This window comes from Eptatretus burgeri, chromosome 2 (assembly GCF_056783735.1).
Source record: "Eptatretus burgeri isolate ZD-2024b chromosome 2, Ebu_testis_v1, whole genome shotgun sequence".
NCBI classification, from domain to species: domain Eukaryota; kingdom Metazoa; phylum Chordata; class Myxini; order Myxiniformes; family Myxinidae; genus Eptatretus; species Eptatretus burgeri.
Window position 1 is genome coordinate 76,515,353 of NC_140962.1, and position 21,172 is coordinate 76,536,524.

At 42.6% G+C, this 21,172-nt stretch overlaps 2 protein-coding genes across 6 annotated transcripts in view; one reads left to right on the top strand and one right to left on the bottom strand.

Annotated features, from left to right (window-relative positions):
• The window catches only part of LOC147032367 (uncharacterized), a 284,195-nt gene extending 283,181 nt beyond the window's left edge, over nt 1-1,014 (bottom strand). The window contains exon 1 of the mRNA XM_085869949.1: nt 2-1,014. The gene's annotated coding sequence lies outside the window, so the exon portion shown is untranslated. The remainder of the gene's footprint in view (nt 1) is intronic.
• The window catches only part of LOC147032371 (homeobox protein Hox-D3a-like), a 196,996-nt gene that overhangs the window by 91,652 nt on the left and 84,172 nt on the right, over nt 1-21,172 (top strand). The window lies entirely within an intron of this gene.

Here is a 21,172-nt window from a genome sequence, read left to right on the forward strand (position 1 = left end):
CCTGTGATGATTCTGCTCGTGTCGAACCGCTGGAAATTCAACCACCTCTCGGGTTGCCTCCTCGCAATCCCATTTGAGCACTTAGCTGAGGATGTGACCACAGCTTCAAATCCCATACAAGAGGGCCGTTCACAAAGTTCTCAGAACGAGACGCTCACAATAGTCCAACAACCTGCAACGTTTTTTAAAAAAAATTCTTTTTCTTTAGTACATAAGATTTTTCAGGCAATATGTTTTCTTTTAATTCCAAATACTTATGTATTGAACATTTTTTTTTTAAATCTGTCTCTTGCATGTCAGAATTTGTCAGAGCTAGCTTGTCAGCACACCAAGCTAGTATAGCTAGTTCTGACAGGTCCCATGTCAGAACTAGCTTGGTGGACGTTAGAGATCCCACAGTATCTTCCGACGAAGAAGAAGGAGAGTCCAGGATGGAATCCTGGCAAAATACAAAGTATTTACAAAATATTGGAATCCTGCCCTCACCTACAGGGGGCACTGCATATGCGGCTCAGCCGTTCTCCCTATCAATGATGCAACCACAGTGCACACGAGAAAAGAGGGTGTAAAGAGACGTGTCATCTTGACTTTGTCCTCCGTGTATTATATTGTCAGCTCATTAATGATCTTACACATTGTAAAATAACAAATATGATAAAATACTGTTTCACTGATGAACATTTGGGGATGCTGCATGTTGGAGCACACCACCAGTGGCTGTAGATGTTAAGCTGGCTGTTCAGCTGCTCTTAGCATATGTCTGTCCCACGGTTTAGAACTGTCCTCCACCGACAGACAACTGCAGTTCTTACGATCTCCTCAACACACCCATCCCTTCCTCCCCCTGGCGGCACAATTCACGCGACACAGTGGATATTCTCACGAGTTTTGGTGTTGTCTCAACAATCAAATAACACCTGTAAGCAAGTGCATGACCACCTGCAGCCACTGAATCGATGCTTTTCATTTCCATACCTTCTTAAATCGACAATAGACGTCACAATTATAAAGTTACGTGAAGACAATCCAGGGCTGGCAGGATGGCCTACAGGTACGGCACACTCTCTCCTCTGAGCTGTCTAACCTGGGTGCCAGTCCTGGCCCAGCTATAAAAACTGTCACCCTGATATTTTGCAGGTAGGGTAATTCATCAATGTGTTTGTGTGTGCCTTACCTCAGGTGGGCACTTAAACCCGCTGTCCTGTCTGCCAGCATCAGTTAGTGGATGTTAAAGATCCCACATTCTTTCGCAAAGAGTAGGGGAGTTATTGCCGGCAACTTTCATGAACAAATTCCAAATTACTGCCTTACCGACTGCTTGCTGGGAAGGTAACGGCAAACCACCAAGTGTTGCCCATGCCAGGAGCTGCTTCGGCAGAAACAACACTCTATATAAAAGTATGATACATTGATTATGATGAAAAAATACTTTCTAAATATTGGAATCTCAATTAATAGAGAGGAAATTCCTGACTGGCAAGATTGGTACCTCCACCACCCGAAGTGGGTGGAGGTTATAGTCCGGCAGATAAGTGAAATATTTGGGGGAATTGTGGTGCCTTTGATGATATAAGTATGAACTTTTGCACATTGTTAGATCATGCCCTAAGGAAGATATTTAGCTCTAGGGCATCGCAGAATTGTCCTGTGGCCAAAATGGCGGCCATTTTCCAAAATTGCCACCACCGATTGTTATTTTATGCCTGGTGTTGGCTTAATGGTTAGGGTGGTGGGCTTAGGATCTGAGGATCCTGAGTTCAAATCCCACTCGGCTGTTGAATTAATACCAGGTGGGGTTGACTCTGCCTGTCATCCTTCCGAGGTCGGCAAAATGAGTGCCAGCATGCTGGTATCCTGTGTCGGAGTGGCGACCCGTCCAGAATTGTACCCAATAGCCAAGGAGACTGCTTAGGCAGCACCAATGCTCTGCACAGAGTATGGTCCCAGTGGATGGATTGTTATTTTACCAGTTTCTCAGGTTCTAGACCAGCTAGGATATTGATTCTGGTGGCTAATCGTTCATCTTCAAGGATGAGGAATGCAGTGGTACTATTTATAACATGCTAGCAACTACCAAACTACATATATCGAGCATTCAGGGAATTAAATATTAGTAAAACTATCAAATATTAGCGGAGTTATGCACATTTTCCAGAATTTCAGAATCAGCCCATGAGTTGTGTGCTGACCTCATAATTATGTTTATGTGTATTCACATATTTTGCTGCATATTCACACAGAACATCATAATAACGTCACAATGATAATAATCTATGTTGTTAGTACAGCGTTTGTGTACTTGTGTACACCTAGTAACAACGCCTAATCAGCATGTATATCTGTATGCTTTCAGTTGACCTGGACTGTGACTGTAGTGGCAGCCAACATATTTTCCTGGAGATTTCAGTTTGTTGTAGAGTGGTGGTGGTATAACTAGTACATACTGTTCTCATATTATAACTAGTAGATACTGTTATAAAGTAGCAGAGTGCATAGGAACAATGGCCAAACTATACAAGGTGGTGGACCGTGATGAGCCGAGCTCATCAGGTAAACAGCATCTGTCCACAGACTGGAACAAATGTGTTCTGTGTCAGGAAGACACAGATGAGATGCTGACATATCCATATAATTCAGCATGTGGCACAGATGCGGCAGGATACAGGACAACATGGGGGATACAACACAACAAGAAGCTGAGTATCTTGTAGAATTAGACAAGATCAGTTGCCTGCCAAGAACACTTAAACTGTCACAACTGGATGAGGGTCAGGGCATCGAGGCAGCATTCCAGGTTCACAAAGCAAAATGGCATGACTCCTGCAGACTGCAGTATAACAAAACAAAACTTTAGAGGGCTGAAAAGAGGAAAACAGCACGATGATGACCCAGAAACCCACAAGTTCACCCGTCAGAGCATTGAACGTGAAACTCATTCAACAGAGACATGCTTCTTCTGTGGCAAATCTGCAGCAAGAGATGCTTTGCATAATGCATCAACATTCGAACTTGACATTCGTGTGAGGCAGTGTGCCCTCAAAACTACAGGACAAACATCTCCTATCCAAACTCAGTGTTGGAGATCTCATTGCCCAAGAGGCTAAGTATCATGCTCAGTGTCTTGCCTCTGTACAATAAAGCGAGGGACACAAAGGCACAAGAATCTAATGTAGACACTCAACCATGGAATTGCATTCGCTGGACTTGTTGCCTATATTGAGGAAGTGCGCATGGACAATATGGTTGCATCAGTGTTCAAGCTAACAGACTTGGTGAATCTGTACAGTCCCAGGCTGTAACAACTGGGGACACACGTGACGGTGCATGTACACTCCACTAAACTCAAGAACAGAATACTGGGTTACTTCCCAGACATGGACGCTCACAAGCAAGGTCGTCATGTGGTACTCGTGTGCAATGAGGATGTTGGTGCTGCATTAGGGAAAGCATGTGGGCACGATGCTGACAATGATGCAGTTCATCTAGCCAGAGCTTTGATCATCTAGACTTTGATGACGTCACTAGAGCCTTCTGTGCCTTGGCTGCCACCCCAGACACCATAGACAACTGGATGGAGTCTCTGGAGCGATTCGTGGCATTGCTCTATGACCGCACTAGCAGCCTGGAATCAGTCAATCAGGCACGCAATCAGCTGTTCACCCAGAAAGGTTGAGACATTGAAGGACTCCCTCCAACACAAGCAGCACTGATTCAGTACACAAAGAGGGCTGCCTATCAAGCTGGTCACTGCTGGGGACAGATGATGGTTGCAGTCCCAGAACTCGCATCCCCAGGTGACTGGGGGTGGAAGAAGAAGGACACAGGTGGATGGGAAGTTCACTGGACCACACTGCCCGAAGCGACCCAGGCCTGTCGAGAACTCATACGCTGTGGATGCAAAAAGGGGTGCAGAGGACAGTGCAAATGTGTCAAGGCAGCACTTCAGTGCACTGCCCTTTGCCACTGTGGTGAACTGTGTTCTCAAAACTAACATTACATTTCATTGAAAACCTGTAATATTACCATGGAAGGCCTTACCTGGTTAATAATGGAAGGACTGTCGTAGACTTGCCCTCACCACTAACATGTCAAACAACAATGCGACATGCACTATTGATTTGCAAGATACAGCATAATCTCATGAACTGTGTGCTCATATAAATAAACTACCAAATATTATGAAGGAAACATTGTGAAGACTGCATTGTACTCTCATGAATATGTCGCAGTTTCAAAACATGTACATGTACAACTCCACCAATATTAAATGCGTTTATAATTTCACTATTATTTATTTCCCTGAAAGCAAGATATATGTAGTTAGGTAGTTGTTAGAGTAGTTATAGCATGTTGTAAATGGTACCACTGCATTCCTCATCCTTGAAAATGTACGATTAGCCACCAGAATCAATATCCCAGCTGGTCTAGAACCTGAGCAACTGGTAAAATAACAACTGGTGGTGGCCATTTTGGAAAATGGCCACCATTTTGGCCACAGGACAATTCTGCGATGGCCCTATAGCTAAATATCTTCCTTAGGGCATGCTCCAACAGTGTGCCAAAGCTCATGCTTGTATCGTCAAAGGCACAATCCATTCCCATATCTACCGGACTATTAGGTTTTCACCGATGTCTGTTGGTTTGTCTGTGAACAGGACATCTCAAAATTTTGTGGATGAATTTGGATGAAACTTGGTGGCCAGTTTGGGAGTGTGATAAGGACGAACTGATTCGATTTTGATGAAGATCCAGATGTGATACTTCTTTAAAGTGATTCTTCACCATTGAGAGAGGGGGCTAAAAACGATATATAGCACAATATCTCAAAAATGTTGTGGATGGATTCGGACAAATCTTGGTGGATGAGTTGGGTAGGTTATAAGAACAAGGTAATTGTATTTTGGGTCAGTTCCAGATCCAGATCCAACCTATCAGTGGGATATAAAACGTGAAACTGTTCAGCCTGGCGGAGGTATGCGCTCAACCGAGTGTCGTTCCAGTTAGTTTTATAAAGTGCTCACTATTGAGCGAGGCAGTCTGGGATCTATCACATTCAGAGTCGCTCTGAATTAAACTACCCTTCTGGTGCAGTGTCGGAAGGGGGCGCTGCATCTCAGAGCTTGCTTTTATTCAGAGTGATGGTGAAGCCGGCTATCCCATACGTATTCAAGTGATGGACATGAAATAACTCAGTTTCTTGTGAAAACAGAAAGATACTGTGCTGGAATCATGGATGAATTAACTACCTGGGATCAATATGTATCAATCGTGTGTGTGTGTGTGTGTGTGTGTGTGTGTGTGTGTGTGTGTGTGTGTGTGTGTGTGTGTGTGTGTGTGTGTGTGTGTGTGTGTGTGTGTGTGTGTGTGTGTGTGTGTGTGTGTGAAGCCTGACTGGTCAAATAGCCTCCTCTGCTACTGCCATATCCTTTGGAGTGTAAAATTTATACACACTAAAATTAGAGAAGTATGTATATATATTTATATATACATATATAAAGTGCTTATAGAAAGTTCACACGCTCTTTCAAAATTTTCACCTTTTGTTGCCTTTACCCTGGAGTTAAATTGCATTAAATGAGACTTTTTTCCACCTTTATTTAGACATTGTAACCCACAACTTCCAAGTGAAAAACAAATTCTACAAATTTCAAAAAATTAATCAAAAATACAAAACTAGAATATCTTGGTTTGACGAGTGTCTGCCCCCTGAGTTAATACTTTTTAGAAGAACTTTTTACACCAATTACAGCTGTGAGTCTGTTTGGATAGGTCTCCACCAACCTTGCACACCTTGATTGGGCATTATTTGCCTATTCTTCTGCACAAAACAGTTCAAGCTAATCAGGCAAGTTGCGTGACGAGTTTTGATGGACAGCAATCTTCAAGTGATGCCACAGATTTTTTTGATTGGATTTAGGTCGGGGCAATGAATGGACCACTAAAGGACATTTATCTTTTTGTTCCTTAGCCACTCCAGTGGAGCTTTGGCTGTGTTCTTCGGGTCGTTGTCATGCTGAAAGGTGAACCTCTGCACCAATTTCAGCTTTCTTGCAGAGGGCAGCATGTTTTCCTCTAGGATTTTTTAGGTATTTTGCTCCATCCATTTTCCCTTCTATCCTCAGAAGTGGTCCAGTCCCTGCTGATGACAAATATCCTCATAACGTGATGCTGCCACCACCATGCTTCACACTAGGGATGGTGTTCTTTGGGTGATGTGCTGTGTTGGGCTTGAGCCAAACGTAACATTTTGCATTTAGTCCAAAATGTTCCATCTTGGATTCGTTTGACCACAAAACTTTTGCCACATGGCTTCAGAATCTCCAGTGTTTTTTTGCATACCACTTACGGGACTCAAGGTGGGATTTTTATGAATAATGGCTTCCTTCTTGTTACCCTACTATTCAGGCCAGGCTTGTGGAGTGCTTGGGATATTGTTGTCATATACACACAGTGACCAGTCTTTGCTATAGGGTCTGGAGCTCTTTCAAAGTTGCCAATAGCCTCTTGGTGGCCTCTCTGATCAGTCTCCTCCTTGCTTGATTATCCAGTTTTGAGGGACGGCCTGATCTCGGCAGGGTTTTGGTGGTACCATACGCATTCCACTTCCTACTGATTGTCTTGATTGTGCTCCAAGGGATTTTGAAGGACTTTTGAATAATTTTATTCACATCCCCTGATCTATGCCTTTCCAACACTTTATCCTCGAGTCGAGGTCTTTTGAAAGCTCATTGATGCTTGCAGTTGAGTTGTTGCTGTGAAAGTCATTACCCAGCAGAGGAAACCTCAGGGACAGCTGATTTTATTCTGAAACAATCAGAATTGCTGCAATTTAACACAGGTGGAGGCTAATTCTCTTGGTGTATGATTCTGAAGGTGATTGGCTCCACCTGAGCTACTTTCGCTGCTCTGGCGCATGCTCCCATACCTGACTTGACACGCTGCTCTGGCACATTCTTCCATACCTGACCTGAGCTACTTTACAATTATTATAAGGGGGTGGGCACTTATTCAACCAAGATATTGTCGCATCCATGCCGGTTAAGACCGACCTGGATTGATAGCCGAACAGTTCTATATTGGAGGTGAACAGCCGAGTGTCCTGAAGACTATGCTGTGCGTGGGACGGGAAGTGGCGATGCACGTACCAGACACATTCATCAGGACAGAGGACAAGGGTTTATGCTCGAACCCACAAAGAACAGATACACAAGCAATCTTAATAAATAGAGATTTCATGAACAAAAATGAAGTATTAATAAGAGGGATAAATCAAAGTGTAACTAGCATCCGTTGAAGACAAAGTCTTCGATATCCCCCGCCATAGTAAATGAGGATTAACAAACTTATATTCCCTAAGCGTGTGCAATATGTATGTGAAGTTTCCCCTTGATCTGTCCAGCCATTCTGGAGAAGAAGATTTTAAAATTTATTAATCTTCATTCCAAGATGGCTGACGAACCATGTGACCTACGACATCATAAATTTAAATTCTGCCTCCAATCCTCCAGTGGAATACGTGTGTGAAGTTTCGTGTTAATTGGATGAGGTGTGTTTTTCTGTCCAAGATGGCCGCCAAACCATGTGACTTGTGACGTCATAATTTTTACTATGTATGCAGACATGATGGAGGATGATAGTTGCAAATTTTCGCTTCGTTCGGTTATGTGATTCCAGAGAAAACATTATTTAATATTTTCTTGAATCCAACATGGCTGCTAAACCTTGTGACCTATCAATTAGAAAATATCAAAAGACACCAGTTCACCACTTGCTTGATATGTGTACCAAATTTCATAAATATATCTTGAGGGGATTTGTAGTTAAGCTTCGGAAACGAAATGTGACGGACGGACGGATGGAACCCATTTCTATATCCCCCGCCAACTTCGTTGGTTGGCGGGGGATAAAAATCGACAAGGGGAAAGATAAAAAAATCTCTATCTTTATTCTGAGACTTAGCTTTGTCAAGAGATGGTCTTTTAGAGCTCGACGCCTGAACCGCGCCATCCTGCATGGGAAACCGCACTCAAAATGGCACCAAGCCGCTCTCTGGGTAGGAAGACCATGAGAGGTAATTCATGCGGATGGTCCCTTCATGAAGGGCCCAAAAACCACCGTACAGTCTTTCTCACATTCAAGATTGCCAACCCCACTCCTCTCTTACACCAGGTTCACTCACAATGATGGCCCACCTTCCTTCTCGAACACACAACAGGATCATGCCGAGTTATTTCTGAGAGATGCGCTCTTCTTCTCTTCTCCTTTCCGTCATAAACATACAACTTCGCAACTCAGCCAAACAGTAATGGCGAGCGTCTTGCTCCAGCATGCGGGCAAATTCACACAGCACGAACACTGGAATCGTGCAGCCTTCTTCATCGTGTCGCGGAGAAGCAACCGTAATACCCTTCTCTTCCAACCACCATCTCCTCACTCGCTTCTCTCCCGAACCTTCTGAGGTACACCAACCAATCATAAGCCTCGGGGCATGACTTGTTGGCACGAAGCCAAGAAGGCGGGATTTCTTACTGCTTGGAAATGTTGGGCCCTTTTGTTGTTGTTGTTGTTGTTGTTGTTGTCGTCGTTGAAAATGTGGTTCTCTTATTTCCAGTTTTGTAAACGCAAAAACATAGGAAAATGTCACGGGGGGAAATCACACACTGCGAGAAATTATTCGTAAACCCTATCTAATTTAACACAGCACTACCCACCCTCCCCCCGTGTGGTGACACATAACACTTAAGCTTGCAGTTTCCCTACTTGATTTACATCGAGATGTCTCCTGCTCGTCCACGGACCAAGCAACTCCATACAATCCTAACTTTACGACGAAGTTCCTCCATCTACCCCAAAAACATAACAATATTCGAGTTTTGTATGTTTCATTAATTTTCTGATATTTGTAGAATTTGTTTTTCACTTGAAAGTTGTGGATTACGATGTGTAAATAATGCTGGAAAAGTCTGATTTAATACAATTTAATTCCAGGCTATAATGCAACAAAAGGTGAAAAATTTGAAAAAAGACCTTCTTTCGGCACTGTATATATGTATGTATGTATGTATGTATATGTGTGTGTGTGTGTGTGTGTGTGTGTGTGTGTGTGTGTGTGTGTGTGTGTGTGTGTGTGTGTGTGTGTGTGTGTGTGTGTGTGTGTGTGTGTGTGTGTGTGTGTGTGTGTGTGTGTGTGTGTGTGTGTGTGTATGTATGTATGTCTGTATGTGTGTGTGTATGCATGTATATGTGTGTGTATATGTGTAGGTATGTGTGTATATGTATGTGTGTGTGTATATGTGTGTGTGTGTGTATGTATGTATGTATATGTGTGTGTGTGTGTGTGTGTATGTATGTATATGTGTGTGTGTGTGTGTGTGTATGTATGTATATGTGTGTGTGTGTGTGTGTGTGTGTGTATATATATATACTGGTATTTCCACTCGTGGTTACTTGGTGAAGCACATTCGCCTTAGTTTTACCTTTCACATGAAATCGCATGATATCACAATGTTTGTTTTCATCATCAGGGTCCACGCTTCAAATCTTCCTAACCAAAAGCTAAGATATTGATCATCCACCGATGCAATGAAATTCATCCAAATCAGTATCCTGAATGCAGTATCTTGGTGTGAAAGTTTAGCTAGCATACCTCGTCACTAGAAACGTCACTCTGTGTGCGGGGCGGAGCCTCTGTGGCTGTTGTTTGGCGCAGTTATAAATCATCGTCCATGGATGGCGCTCTCCTAATGCTTTTGTAAATGCCAAAGCTGCACCGTCGTGCTTCATGGTGTACAAGATGAAAGAATGAATGGCGATCATTTGTGACGTCACAACCGTGCACGACTGCTTGTTGCAGTTTAAACCACATTGCATTAATTATATAATATATATATGGAGTGATACGTACCACTATGGACAAAATAAAAGGTTGGAAAATTAATTTTAATAATACGACCTTTAATTGTCTGGGTTGAGCAAATTGCGATTTCAAGCCTGTCGAAGTCGCGGTCTTTGTGGCATATACAAGAGGTGTACTGTACTTTATTCAGACAGGCGTGTTGTATACATGTGCACTGATCGACACAACGATTATGGCTGATGTTAGCACCTTACTCTTCACAAGCATGCATCTTTTTAACCCTCGAGATGCCAAATAGGAAGATCAGAACGATATGCCTCATGGAGGAGATGGAAGCATGGCAAACGAGTGATGAAGGAATGAAAAGATGATGAAGAGTGATAAAAAAAAAAAGGTTCATTCAACGGACGACTGAGGTCTGGCTGTCACAGTCGTCGCTCAACAGATTAAATTGGAAAAGAAAATGATGAACGGATGGAAGAATGGAAATGAAGCAATTTATTAAAATCCTCTTTGCCACTGATTGTCTGCCTCTGCAGCCATTGTCTGTGTTGCTATACTCCTTTATTTATTTAAATAATTGTTCAAACAAATCTTGCTTCCAACGTCATCAGTTGTATTTTTTGCAATTACATTTTGCAGTTCCTAGCAGTGAAGGTTAACTGGTGACGACTGATTTTATATTGCTCGTGTTCGGGTTCTCATGCTCTTGAACTGTGTACGTTTCCATGATGTACACGCACAACGACGCACACAAGGAAGCTTGGTACAGGACGAGACCATTCGACCCATCATGCCTGCGCTGCACCAATCCCAGTATCATCCCCCATCCACAAACAAGCAACTTCCCCATACCCCTCCATCTGCAATGTATCTAGGTACCTATCGGAATCCCATTTAAACTTGTCCACCCTCTCCGCTGCCACTACATTTCCAGGCAGACAATTCCATGCATTAACCACTCTCCAACTGAAAGACCCCTTCCTTAAAACTGTCCAAACTCTCGTTTTCTTTACCCTCAAGCTATGGCCCATGGTCTTAACACTGTCCACGCTGCTGAAAAACTTCACTTCGCAAATGTTGTCCACACCCTTCATTATCTTAAACATATCAATCACATCCCCTCGAAATTGCCTTTCTCATGTTAAAAGTCCTGTCACTTTCAAACGATCCTCATAACTAAAGCCTATCCAGCCCAGGAATCAATGTAGTTGCTTGTGACTGAACCTTCTCCATGGCAGCTATGTCCTTCCTCAGATGTGGTGATCAAAACTGTACGTAATATTCCAGATGAGGCCTCACTAAATTCCTCGACAGCGTTAACAATACCTCTTTCGATTGATTATAATGTATTACTCCACGAATACGACCTGAAACCCCGTTTTCTTTACCTTTAGCTGCCTGGCACTGTGCTGTCAGCTTACCCCCTGTATCTATTACCACCCCAATATCCTTCTCCTGTGGGACACACACTCCAAGGGTGGCCTTTGCATCATGCAATCTCTATTTTCATTATTCCTACCCATTCCCAGTACCTTACATTTATTTACGTTAAACTGCTTCTACCAATATTTTGCCAAATCTATTAAAGTATCTAGACTTTCCTTAATCTGATGATCCCTCTCTCTGCTATCTACCTTACCTCCAAGCTTTATGTCATCTGTAAGTTTAAAAAGATTGCTTTTAACCCCCCACCCCCCAATCCAAATAATTAATGTAAATTATGAATAACAAGAGCGACAATTACTTTGCAATACATGTCCCCTACCATTCCCAATATGAATGTTAGTTTATTTGGGTGGTGTATACTGTGTAATGGCACGTTCCATGCTGAAAATAATAAAAAAATAACCCCGTGTACACACATGAAGCAAAAACATGCGCACAGCTTATAGGCATGCATAATATATACATCATGGTTCTATACCTGGGATCATTCCAATTACCCTAGGCCATGAACTAACACCCAGGCCTAGGCCTGAGGCCCACCAATCTAAGCTGCTTCATGCAATGGTAGCGCATGATTTTATTGGGGTGGAGTCAGGCCAGCTGTCCAACCAATGGGTGTAAAGCAGTGGGGGTGGTGTCGAGGCAGCTGAACACTGACCCATGTATAATATGGGTTGTTTTCTCAGTCTTAAAAAGAGCATAACTCTGAAAAATTGAAGAAACGCCATGAAACTCGAACTTCTTCTGTACCTTATCACAATACAGCCATGTGCCAAGTTTCAGTTAAATATTTTAAAGGGTATGGGGGGGAAAAAAGTCTGAAACACCACAGGTGGGACGATCGGACGAACAGATGGAGAGCAAATCTATAGTCCCCTCCGGTGAAACCAGTAGGGGACTAATAATGATCCTATTACACATCCCACTACTTACATCCTCCCAGCAAGGCATCCTCCCACTCACTACCACTATTTGCTTCCTATTACTCAGTCACTTTCTAATCCAGTTAGCTACCTGACCAGCCACTCCACAAGTCCTCACCTTGGTTAACAATCCCCTGTGTGGTACCTTATCAGATGCCTTCTGAAAGTCAAGATATACCACATCCACTGCCATTCCCTCATCCACTCAATCAGGAAAAAACTTCGTAGAATTCCAATAAATTTGTTAGCCATGACCTCCCTTTGGGAAATCCATGCTGACTGCCTTTAATTTGTTTGTATTTATTCAAATGTTTCCCTATCCTTTGCCAAATTAACATCTCCAACATCTTTCCCACAACTGAGGTCAAGCTAACAGGTATATAATTTCCCAATTATTCTCTGGAACCTTTCTTAAACAATGGTGTTACATTTGCTATTCTCCGATCCTCTGGTACCTGTCCTGACTCCAGCGAGGTGTTAAAGTCATCCGCGAACACCACGCTTATCTGCTCTGCCGCCTCCCTCAATACTCTTGGATGCATATTATCCAACCCTGGAGCTTTATCATTGCATGTTTTTTCTTGTTGTTTCTTCACTTCATCTATTCATATGTGGATCTTTTCTGAAAGCCATTCCATCCATCCAGTGGGTCCATACTCTGTGCAGAACGTTCGTGCTACCTAGCAGTCTCCTTGGCGATTGGGCACAATCCCGGACGGGTCACCACTCCGACACAGGATACCAGCAAGCTGGCACTTACCTTGCTGACCTCAGAAGGATGACAGGTTGAGTCAACCCCACCTGGTATTAATTCAACAGCCAAGGGGGATTTGAACTCAGGACCCGAGGATCCTGAGCCTTCCACCCTCTGGTAACACCAGGCATACAACACCATTAAGCCAACACCAGACATAGAAAAGCCACTACTCACCCCCGAAACAGATACGCGCTGCTCTTGGAAGCTCCCCTGTTTGTTCCCGTGGAAATGTGGAAGCAAAATAAACTAATTAATAAGCCTGCCATCTCCCCCTCATCATCCACCAATTCTCCTGTGTTCTTCATTAATGAGCCCACACTCCTCTTAACCCTTTCCTTACTCTCCTTAACCCTTTCCTTACTCTCCTTAACCCTTTCCTTGCCCCTTATATACTTAAATAATGTCATACTGTTATGTGTAATATGCTTGGCTATATCTTTTCATATTCTCTTTTGGCCTGAAGAGTAATTAGTCAACTACTGGTTTCACTTCACTGGAGGGGACAATAGGTTTGCTCTCTGTCTGTCTGTCCGTCTGTCCGTCTGTCCGCCTCACCTGTGTTTTATCCGACTTTTACCCCATACCCTTTAACATATTCAACTGAAACTTGGTACATGGCTTTATTATGATAAGTTACAGAACAAGTTTGAGTTTCAGGGCCATTAGTCAATTTTTCACAGCTATGATCTTTTTGGACTCAGAAACATATCATATCAGCTGGGGACATGTGTTGCAAAACAATTCTCGCTATTGCTTTCTTAACTAGTCTCTGTTTCTTATTATTCTGATGTGAATAGGACTCTAGTCCAGTTATTTTGTACTTGTTAATAAATGCTTTCTGTTTATCATTAATTACACTGCATTCCTCACTGCTCAACCACCCAGTTGTCGTTCCGCCCTCCCCCCCCACCTTTACTCCTCACTGGAACATGCTTACTCTGCACCTGACACATTTGCTCCTTGAAGGTTGCCCATTTCTCTGATGCAGACCACCCACTTATTAACTTTACCCAATCTAAAGCTCCCAAATCACTTCTCTTACCCTCAAAGTTTGACCTCATAAAATCTAACAACCTTACACCATCATCCCAAACTTAACATCTCAATAATAGAGTAGTGCTTACTACATTGTGGCCGCTTGTCCCCAGATGGTCTCCCATGTCCACCTCCTCCACCATATTTGGGATCGTTACTCAAAAAGAGGTGAAACACTGCACACCCCTCGTGGGCTTTTTGTACAAACTGAGTTAAAAAGCAATCCTGGACGAGGTCTAAAAAAAAAAAAAAAAAAAACCTCATCTACTCTGCCCTTTCCCTGTTCCTGTACCAAATCTATCCCTGGCAACTTAAAATCCCCCATAATTAATCAATACTCTTCCCTTATCACATCATTCACATGCCCTTCTGAATTCTTCACCTATCCATATTTCCTGCACTTCCCTCACACCAGGAGGCCTCCAAAAGCATCCCACATGTATCTTACTATTCTTCCAATCTCTAATCTCCATCCACATAGAATCCTCTCCATTAAATTCCTCCTCTTCATGTCATGCCTTTCTCTCGATACAGTACTGCCTTTCACCCAGATTGCCACACCTCCTCCCCTTTTCTCTTTCCTATCATACCTATAAACCCTGTAGCCTTGAATTCCTGTCCTCCAGTTAGGTTACTCATGGAACCACATCTCATAGCAACAATGTCGTACCCCTCGCCATCCATCCCAGATTCCAGCTCTTCCATCTTTCGATTTGAGCTCCTGGCTTTTGTGCACAACACATTCAACCTTTTCCTTCCATTAACCACATCTTGCTGCCCCAACCCTCCAACCTCGTCATCAGTTTATAGTCTAAAAAAGTCCGAATCTCTTTCTCAAGAACCGCCGCAAGTCTCGCCACCCCCCTCCCCCTTTTCTATGACGCACCCTGCCACCTCTTTAAAGGGTCAAAGTAGATCCTCACCATTACCCCACCCCCACTCCCCTCATATACTTACTATGATGCATACACTCACTATCCCCAATCCCCATGTATTCACAAACCTAAACCCCTCCTTCCGACACCACCTTTCCAACCACTGGTTCACATCATCCAATCTATTATAGAAATCTGCACTGACTCATACCCTTGGCAGAATCAATGAAAAAAAATCATCCTACACCCCAAATCTTGCAAATGCTCCCCCAAAAAGTCCCATCTCTTTAAAAGTTTGGAAAAGACCATCCCCACATCGTTACCCCCTGCCTGCACTACCACAAATGTTCCCAGGCCACAACCAGACAAAACGTCATCCGATTTTGCAACAATATCCACCACCCCACCCCCTTAAAACAATACCAAACTATCTTTTTCATATCCTTCACAAAATGGAGAATCCACATATTCAATAACCTCACCCCCCCCAAAAAAAACTATCTCCCTGGTCACCATCCCTCCCCTCTCCACTTGACTCCAACAATCACGCACACATGCACCACCATCCGCATCATCCACACTCACATAATTCCCATATCACTTTTTGCATCTGCAGCACTCGCTATACTGACCACACCAACCGCAACCACAACATCATAACCCCCGTTTGAACCCACCGCACTCCCCCTCCTAACCACCACCAACGACGCACATCCCACCACCCCACATTCACCCACACTCTCACCTGTACCTATCACACCATACTGTCACCCACCCCTCTGAACATCCAACGTCAGGATGTGTGCAGTCCTCCCATCATCACACACACACCTCCCCATGCCACCCACACTCCCACCAACGGGTGCACCACCACCTATCATAGAGTCACCCCACAAACAAAATCGACTTTCTTCATCCGATCCTCCATCCACTGACAAATGTAGTATAGATGTTAATCCTTTCCTCATTCTGTACCTTTGTGATATTTTTATTACCTCCGCCATCAAAGCTGGACGTAGGTTGTTTTTACCTGTCTGTTGGGTCGCCGAAATAGGTGACCCTTATTGTCAGTAATTCTGTCTGTTTGTTCGTTTGTCATCAGCATAATTGGTAGTAAACGTGGGCCGATTTTGACCAAACTCGGGTGGTTGGTACATCTTATGACCTATTGCTTTGGAAATTGTGATGGTTGCTAGGGATGCTTTGGTTCCCTAGCAACAACCGAAAAACCTTCAAAATTGGTACCGTTCACGCGAAATCAATTCCGAAAGCCATTATCTCACGTCGGCTTATGAAATTTGGCATGCATAATTATCTATAGGTGATGCTCTACCAATTATATTCCGGTTTTTGTGATATATGGAATAGTTTACCCGCAGCGCCCCCTACAAATGGGGTATGCCCGAAAATTGGCGACAATTGAAGGCCACCTTGCGACCAGGTGAGTGCATCGACCAGGTGAGTGCATCGATCCGAATGAAACTTTGCAGGTTCATGGTACTCAATGAGTACTACAACTTTGCCTCAGGACATATTGACCGATATTGCTTAGATGAGGGGTCAAAGGGCAAAAATCGATAATATGCGAGAGCTGGAGGTGCCTTCGCGCCAAATGCTACTCCTCCTCGGGTTATGGTCAGATGGTCATGAGAATTCACACTAATCGTCTGGAATACATTGTGCACAAACGATCGAGCCGGATTTTCGATTTATGTCTTTGTTCACCCACAGCACCCCCTCGAACTTTGGGGATTTCCGATATCAAACCGCATTTTCGGTACTTTTCATTCAAATTGATATCGAGTAGTTATCAGTGGATGGAACTCCATGAGATTTGGTATGCATAATCTTAAGGTGATTCTCTATCCACCACATGACATCCATTTTTTTCTACATCTTATCGTTTCCAAATGGTAACCCTCTCAACTTGGGTGTCCGAGGGCCATTGAGCATTCCCGCTGAAAATTCAAAGTACACAAGCTCCAAGACGGTTGAACCGAATCGAATGAATCTTTACATGCTTATAGACCGTAATGAGTACTACAACTTTGCTCATTTGCATAATGACCTATCTCGAGTAGGTCAGGGGTCAAAGGTCAATGAGTGCATTGTTCAGGCAAAATGACGATTCAAAGCCCCCTTGCTCATACACAGGTTAACCGATTCGATTGCAATTTCGTCAGTACTCAGTACTAGATTAACTCAGATCAGGGTTCAAAGGTCATTGGATGCTCGGGGACCCATGGCCGCCTACCGGCATGTTTGTCTATTTGTTTGTCTGTGAGCAGGATATTTCAAAAAAGTTGTGGACGGATTCATACAAAACTTGTTGGGCAGGTTGGGTATGTAACAAGCAAGAAATGTTTCGATTTTGGTGAAGATCCGAATCCGGATCTCCCTCCGAGAATTTTTAAAATTGATTTTTCACCATTGAGAGATGGAGCCAAAAACGACATATTGCAGGATATCTCAAAATGTTCCAGATGGATTCGGACTAAACTTGGTGGGCAGGTTGGGTATGTAACAAGGAAGAATTGATTTGATTTTGGTGAATATCTGAATCCAGATCTGGAGGCAAGATTTAAAAAAATTTTTTGAGTGATTCTTCACCATTGTGAGATGAGACGAAAAATGATATGCAGTATAGCATGATATTTCAAAAAATTATGAACAGATTGGGTCAAAACTTTGTGGGCAGGTTGGGTACGTAACAATGACTAATCGATTCGATTTTGGTGAAGATTCCGGTCTGGATCTGGATCCGATAAAAAAAAAATTTTTCTTTAAAGTGATTCTTCACCATTGAGAGATACGAGCAAAAATGATACATCGCATGTTATCTCAAAACATTGTGAACTAGTTGTGACAAAACTGGGTGGATGAGTTGGTTCGGTGAGAAGAACAAGGGGATTCGATTTTTGTTCAGGTTCGGATCTAGATTGGGCCTATCAGTGGGCCTATCCTTTAAATGTGTGTGTGTGTGTGTGTGTGTGTGTGTGTGTGTGTGTGTGTGTGTGTGTGTGTGTGTGTGTGTGTGTGTGTGTGTGTGTGTGTGTGTGTGTGTGTGTGTGTGTGTGTGTGTGTGTGTGTGTGTGTGTGTTTTGCTTTATGCTGCATCAACAAGCCTCACTTAACCACAAAATATTAAAATCTTTACATCATGAGGTAAAGCGTGGAATGAACACTTAAAACTGCAACAATAACAATGATAATTATTATCACTTATCATACAGATAGTAAATGCGGGGTTTGAACAGTTGTTCTCTGTATTAAAAGCATACAATTTAGCTTTTTAATAATACACCAAGTGAAAAACATTCCTTCCTGCGGTAAAACTGAATTCGCCGATATTTTTCTTTCTCATTTTCTTTCTTTCTTGTTCACCAGCAACAAATGTCTTAAGTCTGTTTCTGAAATGCGACAGTCATTTATTTTGCGTCATATTAATAAAATACAAACCAAGTAATTCTAATATTGCAATGCTTAAGAAATATATATATATATATATATATATATATATATATATATATATATATATATATATATACATATATATATATATATATATATATATATATATATATATATATACATATATATATATATATATATATATATATATATATATATATATATATATATATATATATATATATATATATATATATATATATATATATATACTTTTGTTATATATATACTTTTGTACAAGCATTGACTATTTGATTTGTGGCCAAAGGTAAAAATAGAAGAGTAAAATAATTCATCATCATCACGTGCCATGTCCTATGCAGGGTGTTGGTGCTTCCGCAGCAGTCACGATGCTGCGATCCTTGTCGGGCCGTCACTCCGACTCAGGATGTCAGGGCAGGAATTTGAAATTTAGCCATGGTGTTCGCTTGCCTCCGCACTGCGAAGGACGCCGAGGGATCTTTAACATCCTCCGACTAATGTCGGTGGATCCGACTCCCAGTTTAACGTCCATCCGAGGGTTGGCACACACATTGATGAATCACCCTGCCAGCGAAATACCAGGATGACAGTTTAGAGTTGGACCGAGATTCAAACTCAGGCCGGACACCTTAGAGACGAGTGTTTGTACCTCAAGGCCATCCTGGAAGCCCCATAAATAATCCATTTTTTAAAGAAGCCGGATCTCTCCGTCCGCCCGTCCCTCTCCGTCGCACTCTTTTCGCTGGGACATCATCATACAATGTTACGTCGAGCGCTCGGCTAGGCCTCTGCGGATATGCACATCATCCAGCACTCGTCCTGTCTCGTTGAACGCCGACGGCAGTTGAAAAACATAACCCACATATCTGACTCCATCTAACTATCTGACGTCCTTAGATGATGGGCTGAATGCCAGACACTCATTAGTAAGATGGCGGTGATGGATTTAGTAAGATGGCAGTGTAGTAAGAGAGTGTTATATCTGGGATGTGATTACGGAGTTACGTCTATCGCTCGGCTTTGCCTTTACTGGGTTGTCTTATTCATGACTCAATGAGAATTGCATTTTGCAACTTGGGGAAAAAATCCAAAAAGCACAATGTCTGATCCCTGTGAACATAAACAAAATTCATAATGTTTTTTTTTTGGGGGGGGGGGGCGAATAAGTGTGTACATAACATTTACAAGTTATGTTGTTCAACTACAGTCAGCGGAGCAACGGTTTCAATGCGAGTTTGATTGAAAACAAATTTCATCAAAAGTCCTCCAAGTAGATATGCAGCAGAGAGAAAGTTTTGGCGGTGTCGGTCATTGCCTTATTGTTTGCCAATGCCCAGCCATGAGTGGAAGTGTCTGATACCTATTGTATATACTGTACATGTACTTTCATTGTTGTGTTTGTTCGACGGTATTCTGTTTTCTTTCGCTTTTCTTGTTGCCCGTCCTGTTCTTCCTCATTGCTCTTTACATAAAAATCATTTCTTTCATTGTGTTCTCCCCTTAGCACTTGGCATGCTTCATTGTCCATGGGGAGATTTTATTTTACACATTTTTATTATTATTATTATGACATTAATTATTATACAAAGCAAATGCCGTTCAATCCACGGTTTATACGAAACTGCTGAATTATCAAGTTGACAGGACAGGATGTGTTTGAGTACATTATAATAAACGAGTCTCGTGCTCAAGGCCTGAAATCTCCCTCAAAAATATGTACTGCAGAAGTTCCATAAACCTCGTTCTATGGAATTCATCGTTAGAATTTGGAGAACTTTAGGACCTATGGAATTCTGTTCTAAAGAACGCTCTGCTCGAACTTACACTGTTATCTAAAAACTGTTTTACTGACACTTCAATCAGTCCTCAAGAAAACTTCTGCATTCATACTTCAAGAAACAAAATGTGATTCCTAAGAACACTGTTGTAATGATGCATTGATCACAAGTGTTACATACATGTGGATATGATACTGATCGAGCGATAGATTAAATCAACAGGACGTTGATATGGAGCTGTGCCTTCTCTTAGCTTTCCTTCCCGACTTATGGTGATATGGTCAAACAAAGGGTTACCGCCCAAAATGTCAGCTTCCCCTTGCTTCCAACAGCGGTTGGCATAGCTCGGTCAACGTCATGTTCGTTTTCATCCATTGTTCTCTCTGCCCACTGACGCAGATCAACACTAGCCTTCACCAGCAAGACTAGATGTTAATTTGATTTAAACTCATTTGCTGATATGTACAGAGAAATACATGCCGATAAACACAGATTCTCAACTACAAGGGCACTCGGTTTCGCGCTTACCTCCGCCCAGCAGTGCCTGATCCACGAGAACATATCGGGCCCAATACCTTTTTGAAATATCATGCTATACAATACTATATCAATTTTGGCCCGATCTCTCAATGGTACATGCCTGGTGTTGGCTTAATGGCTTGAGTGGTGGGCTTGGGATCCTGCTTGGCTGTTGAATTAATACCAGGTGGGGTTGACTCAGCCTGTCATCCTTCTGAGGTCGGGAAAATGAGTGTCAGCTTGCTGCTATCCTGTGTCGGAGTGGCGATCCATCCAGGATTGTGCCCAAGAGTCGAGGAGACTGCTTGGACAGCACTAATGCTTGGTGCAGAGTATGGGCCCAATGGATGGATCTCAATGGTGAAGAATCACTTTAAAAATTAAATAATTATCGTATCCAGATCCAGATTCGGATCTTCACTAAAATTGAATCAATGTGTCGTGGTCACACGTGTCCACGAAGTTTTGTTTGAATCTGTCCACAACTTTTTGAGATATCCTGCACACACACAGACAGACACAGACAG